We start from the raw sequence: 15,256 nt of genomic DNA, 5'->3' as shown, positions 1-15,256 counted from the left end.
CAAAGAGCAGACACCAAGCATGATGAAGAGCGTACCAGGGTTTGAAAATTATTTTTAATTAAATTAGCACTATTAATGGACCTTTTTTCACCTTAATGTTGCCCCTTGACTGTATATCGTGAGTTAGTGCAGAGACATAGAGTATATCTACACAGCAATTAAACACACAAAGTTGGCCCAAGTCAGCTGACTTGGGCTTGTGGGACTGTAAAATTGCTGTGTAGATATTCAGGCGCAGGCTGGAGTGCGGGCTGACCCACAAATCAGCACAAACCAGCTGACCCAGAGCAGCTGCAACTGTACTGCCCTGGGTCTTTTATTCTAGTGTAGTGGTGTATTCTAGTATAGTGTATGCTGTTACTCATAGTGGTGGGTGTTTTTGTTTTTAAATGGTAATAGTCTACAGGTTGGCATTATCTCATGTTACCAGATATGCCCGTTACTTTGGGGTACGCTCATTTATTAGGGTTACTCTTCTGGGGGGGAGGGGGAATGTTCCTGTAATTCTATTAATGTACTGCTTATGTCACTTGTTTCAGAGTAGCAGCCCTGTTAGTCTGTATTCGCAAAAAGAAAAGGAGTACTTGTGGCACCTTAGAGACTAACCAATTTATTTGAGCATAAGCTTTCGTGAGCTACATCCGATGAAGTGAGCTGTAGCTCACGAAAGCTTATGCTCAAATAAATTGGTTAGTCTCTAAGGTGCCACAAGTCCTCCTTTTCTTCATGTCACTTGTGTGTTCATATGGAGCTCTACTCCTTCCTTCTGCAAGTCCCCTCCCAATGGAGCTATCCTGCAGTACCTAGAACTAGATAAGAGCATGCACGCGCACACACTAACAGAGCAAGTCTGAGCGGACCAGGTCAATCGGCACTCTCAAGCTGATCCCCTTATATGTCCCTGTACTCAATGGGCTGGGTTAAGCAGCACCTTCAAGCTGTCACCCTTATGTGCCCCTGGTCTCAATAGGCTGTGCTGAGCAGCACTTTCAGCTGCCCCCCCCCCCCATGTGCCACAGATTTAACACGTCTCTCTCCCATTTTCACGTCACAATTGTACTGATGATAACCCACTTGATGAGCAAACCCCACAGTATTTTTGGGCACTACAGGGATCTTTAGCTTAGGTAAAAGAAGTGTTGTTGCAGAGTAAATGGGGGAAGCTAAAAACGCAAAAGAGTAAAGTTCAGAGAGAGAGAGAGAGAGAGAGAGAAGCAACCAGCTTAACCATAAAAGTTGTTTATTGAATAATAGTGATAACTACACAAGGAGATCTTAAACCAACATTATTAAAGGTTAATACCTGAGGTAGAAAGGAAAAAGAGAAATGGGGGGGGGGGGAAGGATCTCACCACTCCCTGGTTAGCGTTCCCAGGTGATGGTGGTAGCTCAGGGTCCTGAGTGCAGGAGACAGGCAGAGCCCCCAGCACGATCAGTCAGGACATGGAGTCCCAGTGGAACTGATGTAGAGTTTGGATTTATGCATCAGAACACTTACTTGGGCATAGGTAGGGGTTTTGTAGAGGAAATACAATGGTTCAAGGGAGACCACTAGATTTATTTATGGGTAAACTGATGACTCAAGTGGTTTTTTTAGGCTAGACAATAGGAGCTGATCAGTCTTGGCTATGAGTGGTGTTTTCTTCTAGGGAGCTCACAATGCAACTAGGCTGCTTCAGTATTTTGGATATCAAGGATTTATTACTAGCATTGGTCTGATAATTGCTGAGCTGGGTGTGTGCAGGCATAGATTCAGTAACATCTGGAGCAGACATTCCCATGATGCAATGCGCCCCTCCTTTTCTGGTCCCAGAGTTCAGTGTAGTTCTCTGTTCTTCATTCTTTATGCTAATCTCTGTTCCATCTCTCATTCAGATGAGACTAGGGGAGTTGTCTCTGTTCTTCATTCTGTATGCTAATGGAGATGTCTTAATCTTGTCACTCTTATCGGGAGGGGCCTAGGTGTGTCTCCCAACGCCCTTCACTGCTCTCTGCAAGTTTTTTTCTCTGATGGGTTTTGGTTTAAGCAGAGGTTGGTAGGGGGGTGTCTTTCATGAGTCAGACAGGCTGGATACTGTGCCCTGGTTCCCCAAGAACACAGAGCTGACTGGTATCACTCAGGATATAAATTCAGATCTGTAGTAATCTTAGTACAGTGAATAACTTTATATTTTTATCTCCTCTTCCTTCACTCATGCTACAAGAGATACCCAGGAACACTTGGCATTATGGCTCCACCCAACATGAAGCAAGAAAGCAGAAGAACTGAGACTTCCTCCTTACAGGATCCAGTCTGTTCCTTTCCTTCCAGTTCTTTTGCCTCTTGGTCCCCCCTGTTTGCCTCTTCTTCCTCTACTCTCCCTTTTTTTTTTTATCCTAGGCTATTTAAAGAAGATGGAGAAATAAAGGACCTCATACCTCCCACCAGTGCAGCCAAATCGGGGAATCCCGAGCAGAGGGAGAAGCTGGAAGCAGAGTTTCCAAAACTACCTGAGCCCCCTACCGAGAGGGGTGCTGTCATGAGGGGGAGAAACCGAGGAATCCAGTTCCAGAGCCATTCTCTTCAATTTTGATATTGAGAATCCAGACAACATTCCCCCTCTATCAGGCCTATGGGATTTCTTGCCTAGTCAGAAACCTTTCAAATTCCTGTCCTGCCTGAAGACAGCAGAGACTCTTCTCTTGGATCCTCCCTGCCTGCATCCCAGCTCAGTACAGACCAATGTGATTCCCTTCTCCATATCTCTGGGATAACTGTAAGTCTCATTTTCACAGGTTTTTCTCATTCTTTCCCAGTTTGCACACAGGTACTTGGCATTCCCAGAGGTAGCTTCCCCTCCAAACCTGTATGTGCATTATGGATGCAAGCCTCATGGATTGGGGAGCCCACCAGGGTCTTCTTTGGACCCCAGAGGAATGGAAGTTAAACATCAGTATCATCAATTCCTTTAATCCTCCAGCTGTGGAAATCTCTAATTCTCAGGTGTCATATGCTCATTAGATGTAGCAACAGGTCATCAGGTACCAAAGTGAATAGCCAGGACTGCACCTGGAACCAGCTGTTTTTCTGAAGCTTATGGTGATGTCCTGCCTTTTATCCCTATGGGCAGCCTTTCTTATCTTACTCAGTCATGAGTAGCTGGCTCTAGTGGGTCAGGAGTCCAAACCCATTTTCTTCTCAAGATGTGATAAATGTGACAGCTCCACAATAGGCTGGTTTGCCATAGACAGGTCTCTCAAGTGCCCTGATTTTTTCACTGGAATACTGAACCCAGATGAACTTGAGACTTTGGAGGAAGGCACTGGTCTACTCTTTTTCTTCCTTAATCTTCTACCTTTGTGGGCAATAAGGAAGTTTTGGTCAGGGCGATGGTGATAATATTGTTGGTGGCTCTACCTTGTTCTCTTCCCTGAATTCTTGATCTCCTTTCCAAGAGTCTGGTGTTGCACTGCCAAAACCCACAAGTTAACATATAGAAAATTAAGAGTAACCATTTCCTAGACTGAGAAATCTCTATAGCAGTAGTGTGGCTGTTTGGATTTGTAAGAACAGAAAAGCTTCCATAATTTTAACATATTCACTTATTTAAGGCATCTTTAGGGCATCTTTACTTAAATAGATTATGGTGTGAAATATCAAAGTTATTCCTGTTCCCTACAGAACATTGTGCGCTTTTTACTGATAGGGTTTAAGAAGGGATTTGAGGTCAGCATCCTCAATTCATTCCTCAACTATCTATGCAGTCCTTTTATTTCTTATGACAGAAAGCTGCATTCACTGGACATTAAACAGGTTCTGAAGTTTTACTATGTCATTGTCAATAGTTCAGAGAAGACAGACAAATCATCGTGGCTCTTTGAGGGATGCCATAAAGGAAAGGGAATGGCTAAGGCTACCAATTCTAGATGGCTTAAAGCTTTATCTGCCTAATATATGAACAGTTTAACATCATCCCTGAGTATCAGGAGATGTTTTTCTAAAAGTAACTCTACTTCCTGGGGAGAAAGAGTTGAGGAATATAAGGTGCATACTCAGTTCATCATATTTATAAAACACTTATCAGCTGGATTGCTGTCTGCACTGTTGGATAGAACGTACTGCAGACAGCACAGTAAGGTATGTAAATTCTCAGCTTCAGGTGCTGCTTATTTACATTCAGCTATCTGTCTTGTAGTAGAAGAAGGGGGACATATAGCAATTGAAAATTACTTGCTAGTAATTTCATTTGTCATCTTACTTTCACCCCACATTCTACCCTCCTCTCCACTAAGGAAGTGTGCTATTTCTTTCCTTCTAAACCTTTCCTGCTATAGAAATGTCTAACTGGAAGGTAAAGGAACAGACTGGGGTTTATGTGGAGGAAGTCTTGTTCACAGATCTTTTGCCTCCTTGCTTCTGGTAGAGGAGCTGTACTTCCAACTGTCCTGTATAGTCTTTCATGTAGGATGGGAGAAAAGGAGTCAAGAACAAATGAAAAATTACTTACAGATAATTCTCATGTCTTCCCATCTTTGGAGGAGTAGAGGTAAGTTTTTTGGGTGCTGTTAAAGTGGAGTAATGATGTAGGTTTTGTTCTGAACTGTTGATGTCTGTATATTAAACTGTTTCATATAAAAGCCTGGGCAAGCAAGGAATATTCCAGTTGCAGTCTCTTTTGGCGGAAGTAAATGATCAAACTTCAACATTGTCAACAGACCATTTGGGACAACAGACCATTTAAAACTCCAGACTATCTTAATTGTAGGTTAAGCATTTTGTATGGAAAAGTTATAATAAAAATATTATTTCACTTACTATTGTTAAAAATTGGGAGCTCTAATGTTTTTTCCTGCAGAGATCTCCTTAAACATATTAGGACAATAACAAGTCTAGCCATGTTTTAAATAATTTAGTTTTAAATAGTTTCCTTAGGAGTGCTAGTAAAATAAACTATGTACTATTGTGTTGTTTTTATAAATAATAATTTATTATATAAAAATTCATATAAGCCAGCAGAGAGATTATATTAAATAATAAATGTTTTGGAAACAACACTACTTGGAAGTTGTAGATAGTACAAGAAGTTATAAAGTGCATGTTTTAAATTAGGGGCTAGAAACATAGGGTTGAGGGTAGAGACATGTTCTGAACATTAATGTACAAAAATATAAAATTAATGCATTCAAAAACATTTATTAATATGTGTAATGGTAAAGATTAAAACAACTTGTAGAACCTTAGAAGATATGTAAAGAAGATATATAAACTTGCCATATAGATTCGAAACTCCTATTCTCAATCACTTAACTTTTTAGAATAAAATTCTTCATGTTTGATTGGGCAAACAAATATTCTGGGGTAAATTGCAAAAAATCTATTTAGGAGAGAAATTTTTAAATGTTTTTTAAGGTATGCTGGAAATTTGAAATGGTTTTCTAAACTTAAACTTGGCATGTACTGCACAAACGTTCTGACCATGCTCATATTGAAGTTAGTGGCAGAATTACTATTACCTTCAGGATAAGGTCCATAGTTCTGAAGGAGAAATTTGTACCTTTGTTGTTGCAGTTTATTTTTATTAAAATGCCGAGAACTTTAAAAACCCTCTTACCTGTGATGGGTAGGAATAGTTCCCAGATGAGTGCACTAACTTCTGCAGAATCTGAGCTTTAAATATTTTTAAACTTGAGTTTTTGGCCCTTTTATGGTTATGAAGAATATAAGCTGATGCACGATGCTGTCTTTTAAATTTGCAGACAGTCTGCTTTTCTTGCTGCTCATAGCTTTCTCAAGCTGTTCTAGTGAAAGCTGACTAGAGTCTTGTAAGTTTTCTGTACTGTTGTTCAGAACCCTGGGCAGCAGTGATATTGATATGAACCAGGTCAGTTTCACATTGCTACATCTTGGCAAAGCTGTGAGCAACAGAGGTGCTAGTACTGGAGCTGTTCACTAGGGAGGAGGATGCAAAATAACTTGCTGGAGTCAGGGTGGATTATCAGCGAGAACACAGTGCAACAGTTCTTCGAGTGCTTGTTCATGTCAATACCAATCAGGTGTGTGCGTACGCACGTGCATGATGGCTGGAAGATTTTTCCCTTAGCAGCATCCGTCAGGTCAGCCTGGGCGCCCCTGGGAGTTGCACCCTTATGGTGCCTAATATATAGTCCTGCCAACCCGCCATCCCTTCAGTTCCTTACTGCCAGTGACGGTGGCTGGAATTTCCCTTGGCTCTTGCTCAGCAAGTCTCTTCGTTATTCGGTGTATATAGTTAGTTGTATCAGTTTAAAGTTTAGTATAGTATGGTAGTTGGGGTTCCCTCCTGCCCCACTCTGGCCCAGGGGCCGTGGCTTGCTGTGATCCCCGGGATTTAAGAACTGCGTGGCTTGCACCAAGCACATGCTTAAGAGTGATCCGCACTTGTCGTTTCTTCAGTGCCTGGGGGAGACTCATCAGAAAGATCGTTGCAAGATCTGCTGCGAGTTCTGCCCGAGAACACTTAAAGAACGGGAACAGCAGCTGAAGGTGATCCTCATGGAGGCAGCCTTGTGCCCCCACTCCGACCCGGGTTCGAGAGATCCGACCCTGATGGCGTTGTCCTCGATGCTGAGCGCTCCGACGCTGTCGGCGACTTCAGTGCCAAGGAAGGACTCCTCCAAGGACACTCAGCACCACCATGGCTCCTCATGGGGCCCTTCTGATACTAGGCACCGCTCCCATTCGCCAGTGCCTCAAAAGAAGAAAAAGCCAGATGACCGTTCTCTGACTAAGCCTCAAGAAGTCCGACCCCAGGCGGGCCACTCCTCAGCATCTCCTTCCGGGGCTGTCTTGACTCCTGCCCACATGAGGTAATTGAGTCCGGCCCCATCTTGACCTCTGGCACCTACACAGCAGCTGCAGCTCCCGTCCATGCCGCAAGCGTACCAAGCTGTCAGAGATCTTCTCCATCTGATGGCACCATTCTCGTCTGCCAGGGAAGAATTCTCAGCGCTGACGCAGCCCCATGCTCCAGTGCATTCCAAGGGAAAGCCAGCTATGATGTCAAGGCACTCCCCTTCGCCTTGTCCATTGGTACCTACACACTCTGACAGAGCGCCTTCCCACTCCCCGAGCTCTCGCTGTTTGAGACACCCAGCTCCTCTGTGGTCGTCAGTGTCTGAGACCTGAGTCAGAGCCTGACTCCTATCGCTCAAGTAGGAGCAGAAGCCGTAGAGCGAGGTCGGGCAGAGACAGAAGGGAACATCAGGTGTGGCCTTTGCAGTGGCAGAACCCACCTCAGTGGCCCTTCTGGACTCCCTGGGCTTATCACCAGGGCCAGAGAGGAACCCAGGGCCCACGTTCAGCGACGTCTTCAGTCGCCTCCACCACTTATGTATCGCCTTCCGCTGTGCATCCGCCCCCGGCACCTACGGTCCCGACGCTTTTTCCTCCGGCATCGTTGTTGACTCCGGCACCGTGCTCAGCTCCGACTTTGGCACCAGCCTTCACGATGTCTTCACACCCATCTCCCACACCTGCACCGTTGTTGATGTCGACCTCCATGCAGGCACCTATGGCCCAGGAGCCGATGTCGGCACCGGGCCCCCCCCCCCCGACCCCAGTGGCTCCTGTGAGCGTGCCGATGCATTTCCCTCCTGTGAGACTGACGCCGATGCTGGCTATGACGCCTATGGCCCCAGCACTGTCATCTGCACCCCCTCCAACGCTGCTCCGGGAGTCACGTGACCCGTCCAGAGCAGGCAGCACGGAGCTTCTTTCACCAGCACACGCTTCCTCCTCTTCGTCGCTGGACGAAGCGTCGGTGGGGACATCCGTAGCCCCTGCGTTAGAGGACAACAGAGTTTTACAGCAGTTGCTCCGCAGGGCTGTCCAAGGCTTGGGCATCAAGGCCAAGGAGGTGGTTGAGGACACGGATCCCATGGTGGACATCCTAGCACCCTCGGGGCCCTCACGGGCCCTCATAATGACGGTGGTGGACACCACCAAAACTCTATGGCAGACGCCAGCATCTCTGCCACCCATTGCCAAACGCAATGAGTGCCAGTATATTGTCCCCTCCAGAGGCTTTGAGCATCCTACTCCCATCTGCCTCTGGACCCGTTGGTCGCCGATACGGCTAACCAGCGGGAGAATCAAGGTTTCCAAGGTCCTTCACCAAAGAATAGGGACGCTAGATGACTGGACCTCGTGGGTAGAAAAATCTACTCCGTATTGCTAAACAGCAGGCCATTGTGAGCGGGTACTCTAACACCTCAAATAAATCTGTTAGTCTCTAAGGTGCCACAAGTACTTTTCTTATAACACCTGTGCTTCCATGGCTAAGTTCACAGAGCTCGTCCCTTCGGACTCTCGGTCAGAGTTCACCACCTTGATGGAAGAAGGGAAATTAGTTTCCCGCACTTCACTACAGGCAGCCTTAGATGCTGCAGATGCAGTCACAAGAGTCATGGCGACAGGGGTGGCTATGCAACGGGGGGCCTGGTTTCAAGTTTCAGGGTTACCCTATGAAGTTCAGCAAATGATTCAGGACCTCCCATTTGAGGGTGAGACTCTGTTTTCAGATAAGGCGGACAAATGGCTCCACAGCCTAAAAGATTCCTGAGCCACCCTCAGATCCTTGGGTTTGCATACACCCGCCACACAGCACAGACACTTCCGCCCACAACTTCCTCAAAGGTTCCAACAGCAGAACCGCCAGGACAATTCTAGGAGGAGGAACAGGAGCGGTAGGAGAAGACAACATTCCTCCGCTAACCAGGGTCAGCCCAAACCACCTTCCGGCCCTAAACGGGCATTTTGAAGGTGCGGTCGAGGACGGCGCACCAGACCAGAGACTGGATTCACCCCACCTTACCTTTTCCTCCTGACTATCCCCTTTCTAGAGTGCAGGGTCCCGTATAACTTCTGACCGCTGGGTGCATCGTACAGTAGAGAGGGGATACTCCATCCAATTCTGTGCCCTTCCACCCCTCTTCCCTGTCCCTCTTCAGGGACCCTTCTCACAAGCAACTTCTCATTCAGGAGGTGCACTCGCTCCTAGTGCTAGGGGCTGTGGAGGATGTTCCACTGGAGCACAGGGACGAGGGTTTCAATTCCCGCTATTTCCTAATACCAAAGGTGGCCTAAGGCCTATCCTGGACCGCGTAGCCTCAGTTAGTTTGTGAGGAAACTCAGGTTCCGCATGGTCTCCTTGACCTCCATTATCCATTCATTGGATCCACCAGTCTGGTATGCCGCCCTCGACTTGAAGGACGCATATTTTCACATAGCAATAGTGCAAAACCACAGAAAGTACCTCAGGTTTGTGATCAACGGTTCGCATTACCAATTTACAGTTCTCCCTTTCAGCCTGTCAGCGGCACCTTGAGTCTTCACCAAGTGCATGGCAGTCGTCACCGCCTTTCTCTAGAAACATAAGGTACAGGTGTTCCCTTACCTCGACAACTGGCTGATCAAAGGCCAATCCAGAACTCAGGTGGCATTCATCAGAGCCACCTTCGAGAACCTGGGCTTCCTACTGAATGAGGCGAAATCGACTCTGTCCCCGGTTCAGAGGATAGAGTTCATAGGGGCCGTTCTGGATTCAACCCAAGCCAGAGCATTCCTCCCGCAGGCGTGATTCCAGGCCCTTGTTGCTATGATCCAGGGATGGGCAGTTGCCCACCACCACTGTGAGAAATTGTCTCAAACTGCTCGGTCACATGGTAGCTTCTACGTATGTGGTCTGACATGCCAGACTCAGCCTTCGGCCACTTCAGTCGCAGCTTGCATCAGTGTACAGACCTGCCAGGGACAGCTTGGACAGGATCGTGACCCTACCTTGCCCCATCCTCGACTCGATCATGTGGTGTATGGATGCTCAGCAGGTTTGCTCAGGCGTCCCCTTCACTGCCCTGCAACCATCCCTGACGCTAATAACAGATGCCTCAGATTTGGGGTAGGGGGCTCATCTGGGGGACCACAGAACTCAGGGCCTCTGGTCGCAGACAGATCTCTGACTTCATATCTATGTCCGGGAGCTCAGGGCAGTACACCTAGCGGGTCGAAGCGTATTGGTCATGATGGACAATACGACTGCAATGTTCTATATCAACAAACGGGGTGCATTCTCCTCTCCCCTGTGCCAGGAAGCCCTCAGGTTATGGGACTTCTGTGTAGAGCACTCAGTTGACCTATAAGTGTTGTACCTTCCAGGGGTCCAAAACAAGCTGGCAAACAGCCTCAGTAGGTCTTTTTACAGGCATGAGTGATCCCTTTGCCTGGACGTCACATCTTCGCTCTTCCAGAGGTGGGGCTCTCCCCGATCGGCCTCTTCACCACAAGATGCAACAGGAGGTGTGAGCAGTTCTGCTCCTTCCAGAATCACAGTACGGGCTCCACAGCGGACGCGTTCCTCCTCCACTGAGGGCGAGGGGGGAGGGGGACAGGACCGCTTCTATACACCTTCCCACCCATACTGCTCGTCCACAAGGTCATGCTCAAGATCCGCAGAGACCGGGCTCGGGTCATTCTCATAGCACCATCCTGGCCCCTCCAGCATTGGTACACGTCTCTCCTAGACATGTCAGCGGGAGCCCCGATTACCCTGCTGCTTTTCCCAGACCTTCTCACCCAGGATACAGGTGGCTCCAGCACCCAAACCTTCAGTCGTTGCATCTCCCAGCCTGGAGGCTCCATGGCTGAACCCGTTTGAGCTCTCCTGTTCAGAACAAGTCAGACGGGTTCTCTTGGGCAGTAGGAAACCCTCCAGTAGGGCCACGTACCTGGCCAAGTGGAAGAGATTTTCAATCTGGTCAGCTCAGCGCAACTTTTCCCCGGTGCTAGCCTCAGTGCCCCCGATTTTGGATTATCTTTTTCACCTGAAGCAGGAAGGTCTCTCCTTGTCTTCTATAAGAGTACATCTGGCTGCCATCTCGGCTTTCCACCCAGGGGTACAGGACTGCTCAGTTTTCGCTAATCTCTGGTCAGTCACTTCCTAAAAGGCCTCGACAAGTTGTACCTGCACGTCCGCCAACCGGTCCCTGCTTGGGACCTTAACTTGGTCCTCTCCAGGCTCATGGGGCATCCCTTTGAGCCTCTAGCAACATGCTTCCTGCTTTACCTCTCCTACAAGGTCACGTTCTTGGTGGCGATAACTTCAGCGTGGAGGGTGTCTGAGCTTAGGGCTCTGACGTCCGAGCTGCCCTACACCATGTTTGTTAAGGACAATGTTCAGCTCAGACCTCATCCGGCCTTCCTCTCGAAGGTCGTATCGCAGTTCCACATCAACCCGGACATTTTCCTCCCAATGTTCTACCCCAAGTCTCATGTGAGTAGCAGGGAGCAGAGACTCCACACTCTCAACGTTCACAGAGCACTGGCCTTTTACACAGAAAGAATGAAAGTGTTCAGGAAGTCGGTACAGCTGTTTGTCGTAGTAGTGGACAGAATGAAGGGCCAGCCTGTTTCGACACAGCGCATTTCATCATGGATTGTGGCCTACATTACCGAGTGCTACAATCTAGCAGGGATCCCAGTGCCCCTGATAATGGAGCATTCTACAAGAGCACAAGCTTCATCAACAGCCTTTGTGCCCCAAGTTCCCACCCAGGAAATCTGCAGGGTGGCGATGTGGTCATTGATACACACTTTCGCCGCACACTATGCAATTACTAGACAGGCCAGAAATGATGTGGCCTTTGGTAGAACAGTACTCCAGTCAGTGGACAGCTCCGACCCCACCTCCTAATTTTGCTTGGGAGTCACCTGATTGGAATCTACATGAATGAGCACTTGAAGAAAAAAGTTACTCATCTTCTCGTAACTCTTATTCTTTGAGATGTGTTGTTCATGTCCATTCCAATACCCACCCTCCTACCCCTCTGTCGGAGTAGCTGGCAAGAAGGAACTGAAGGGGTGGCGGGTTGGCAGGGCTATATATTAGGTGCCATAAGGACACGACTCCGGGGGGCGCCCAGGCCGACCCGATGGATGCTGCTAAGGGAAAAATCATCCGGCCGTCGTGCACGTGCGCACACATACACCTGATTGGAATGGCCATGAACAACACATCTCGAAGAACAACAGTTACGAGAAGGTGAGTAACCATTTTTTCCAGAGGTTCTTTAGGGATATTATTTAAAATTGTGCTACTAAACTGAAGGGAAGTTTGGAATGATTTACCTGCCTCAGTCGGTCACTCTCTGGATACTACTAAATCACCCCACTACATGTGATTTATCTTTAGGCCTCATAAAAACTGGTTTTCAGAAATACTTTTGCACTTGGAATGAACTGGATTTCACAAAATAACAGGTATTCTTGAAATTGACTCTGAAGGGTACCCCTAGGCATCCTCCCTCTCTGGATTTTTTATTTAAAGAGGAACTGATTACAGAACTAAAAATTGATGGTAACTTAGATACAAGTAATCAGGACTTGATGACATTTATAATGTACAAGCAGACTAAAGCCCAGACCAGTAGCATATATGCTTGGTGCTTTAAAAAGGCCAATTTCAGCTTTGTGAAAACAATGGGCCAGGTCAGCCTCTTTTCACCTACTTCTTTTTATTTTCTCTTTGTACAGGTATACCACCTGGTATACCTTTTTTCTGCCCCTTTATCTCCCTGCATCCATTTGTCTGATAGGTGGTGGGAAGAAGGAAAATTACTAGCATACCTTCCACTAGCCCAGGACTGGCTAAGAAAAGAGCAGGCTTTGTAAACCTATCCCAGGAAACTGCTGTCCTGGTCAATGTCCCAGGAATGCATGGATGGAAGCTGTTCAGTGACCCGCTCTCTGACTGCTGCTTTTTTGGCTGGAGGCAGCTGGTTCCTAGCTCTGAACCCTGGTGGCTGCATCTAGAACTGCGTGAAGGTCATCTTGATGGGTGAGTGAGGATGGGTGCAGTTGAGAGAGAGCTACCTTTCTCAGTGTAGGCAAAAAGAGGTCAGTTACTTGGAGGAGAAAGGCCAAGTAATATTGGAAGGAGAGCTGTGTGATTTTATTTTAAGACTATCTTCAAATTGGCCAGTGATTTAGGGGCCACTGGGTGGTTTTTATTTGAATTCTGGTGAGATTAGCGTGTTTTTCCTCTGGTTGTTTTTTCTCTTGCTTTCAGAGAATGCCTACAGCACTGTCCATTATCCCATTACTAAAGTCGTGATCCCACTTACGTCAATAGCAAAATTTCTTCTTGATTTCAGTGGTGCAGTATCAGACCTTAAGAGAATTGTACTTGGCAATATATGTAAAAGTTGACAACTATATACTGGGAAGAGAGGTGGAAAAGAGAGCAAAACCATGAAAGTGAACTAAGGAGAAAGTAAGGCAGGGAACTGGAAGAGAGGGAAGGAAGTTAGGAGAGAGAGAACATAGAGTAAGGGAGTGGGGAGAGGGGAAGGGCTTTAGATGAGGAAAACTGGAGAAGAGAATTTTCACAGAGAGCAAAGGAAGACGGCTGGGCTGTGTTTCTGGGGAGAAGGGGGAGAAAGGCAGTGATAACAAGAAAACACATGTGAACATAAAGATAAAAGATAAAAAAGAACAAACAGCAAATGAGAGACAATGGATTAAAAACAGGTGAGATGCAACAACAATGCCAAGGATGCGGAGGGCCTAGGTGCAGATCTATCACTATTTGGAGCTTCATGCCGGAAAGGATGTGAAGCACTGCTCTGCATACACTGATATAAGGAAAAAATATATGCTGAGAACTGTTGGCAATATTCAACTGTTTCTTTACATGCTTCTCTAACAAAAATATGGCGGAAAAGAGTAAACACAAGCTACAGTCCAACTCTCAGAAGAGCACAGTATAGATCTTGGAGATGTGAATATACTAAGTTCAAACTTCAGTTAATGTTCTTTAAAAGCCATATTTGTAACCGCTAGACATTCAGTCTAAATAAGTGGCTGACCATTGTGACTGTTCAATAGCAATAGAGGGTGTCAAATGCCTTCTGGTATAAACCTTTTTCTTTAGGAAGTAGCAATGCAAGGTTTTGTGCAGCCAGTCATCCAAGTGTGGGTGTGAGATTTCATAGGTTCAGTGCCTTATGGTACACTTGACTGAACAAGCTAACAATCTGCACAAGGTCCCAGTAACATCTAATTGTGGTAATGTTAGTAATTAAGTCTCAGCAATTCTAACTGCAGTTCAAGGCTGATATCATCTTCTACAAAATTGTTGTGTTATTGACACACTGAACTTGTGACAGGGACCATGGCTTCTTCTGTGACTTATATAATAATATTGGTCCTTAAAGTATTATTCTTTTATTATTTCTAATCAGAGAGCATTTTTTAAATGTCTTTCATGATTTTCATACTCTTGGGCATTCTTAGGAAATGTGCTGGAGAGAGAGATCTCCAGTAAGTATCCTTTCTTTCTTGGTGGAACAGCCTAGTGCTACACAGTAGAAGGACTCAAAGATGAGTAAGAAAATAATATATCAGTTTCTGTTTAGAATGATAAGAACAGAAATGAATATTTTGTTTTGGGGTGTTAGTTCTAGGAGATGAGGAGGGAGTTGGGGGTTTCTCAGCACTCTGTCTCTCTAAGCTGTTTGATAGGCTACCCTGGACCAATCTATATGCTTAGGTTATGCATTTAAAAGGAGGGAGGCATTAATTTAGAAACTTGCCTACAGGAAACATTTCCAGGAGGATGGAGATTAGGGAGGTTATCAGGATTATTTCTCTGTCTTAGTTGGAGGTATTGCTAAAATTGCTAATAGTGGATTGTCCAAATTGCTGTAAGAGATCAAATATTTTGATTTTTTTTCCCCTAGAGGTATAGTTGTAATATATTCTCTTGGTCCCCAAAATCATGCTCTTCTCCTGAAAAAGAAGTTGACAAGTGTTACTCCAAACTGGGGAGAAGCTCTTTCAAGAACTTCCTTAAATAGCCTCCAAAACTCCAAGTGCTACCTTCTAGATTGAGAATCTTTACTTCTATTTATAAAGGCCAGGGATTGAGTGAATCTAGAGTAAAGTACGTTATAGGTATGACAGTTCTTAATGAAATGAGACTTCATGCTGTACCTGCTTGTAGCTGCTTGTGGTGGGTGGGAGAGATTGTTCTGAAATAAAACACAGTTTGCATCCTGGCAGCCCAATAATACAGCTAAATGTCAAGCAGCAATAAACCACCCCATAACAAGAAAGTGAACCTGACGTCTTTTTTTATTTCAGTTTTCCAGAAGAATGATATACATAATTTTTTTTTTTAATTGAGTTTAAGTGAAAAAGGGACCTATTCTTGACACTCCGCTCACAAGGGTAACCCTGTCTCTG

At 46.0% G+C, this 15,256-nt stretch overlaps 1 protein-coding gene across 5 annotated transcripts in view; it reads left to right on the top strand.

The window, feature by feature from the left end:
- The window catches only part of WASF1 (WASP family member 1), a 173,251-nt gene that overhangs the window by 26,893 nt on the left and 131,102 nt on the right, over window positions 1–15,256 (top strand). For 2 of the 5 annotated variants that reach the window (XM_073337021.1, XM_073337020.1), the window contains exon 2: window positions 2,381–2,756. The exons of the other annotated variants lie outside the window; for them this stretch is intronic. The gene's annotated coding sequence lies outside the window, so the exon portion shown is untranslated. The remainder of the gene's footprint in view (window positions 1–2,380; window positions 2,757–15,256) is intronic. 5 annotated transcript variants of the gene reach the window in all.

The sequence above is a fragment of the Lepidochelys kempii genome, chromosome 3 (assembly GCF_965140265.1).
Source record: "Lepidochelys kempii isolate rLepKem1 chromosome 3, rLepKem1.hap2, whole genome shotgun sequence".
Classification (NCBI taxonomy): domain Eukaryota; kingdom Metazoa; phylum Chordata; order Testudines; family Cheloniidae; genus Lepidochelys; species Lepidochelys kempii.
The sequence above is the reverse complement of the archived record's forward strand: the minus strand, read 5'-3'. Positions and strand labels throughout refer to the sequence as shown.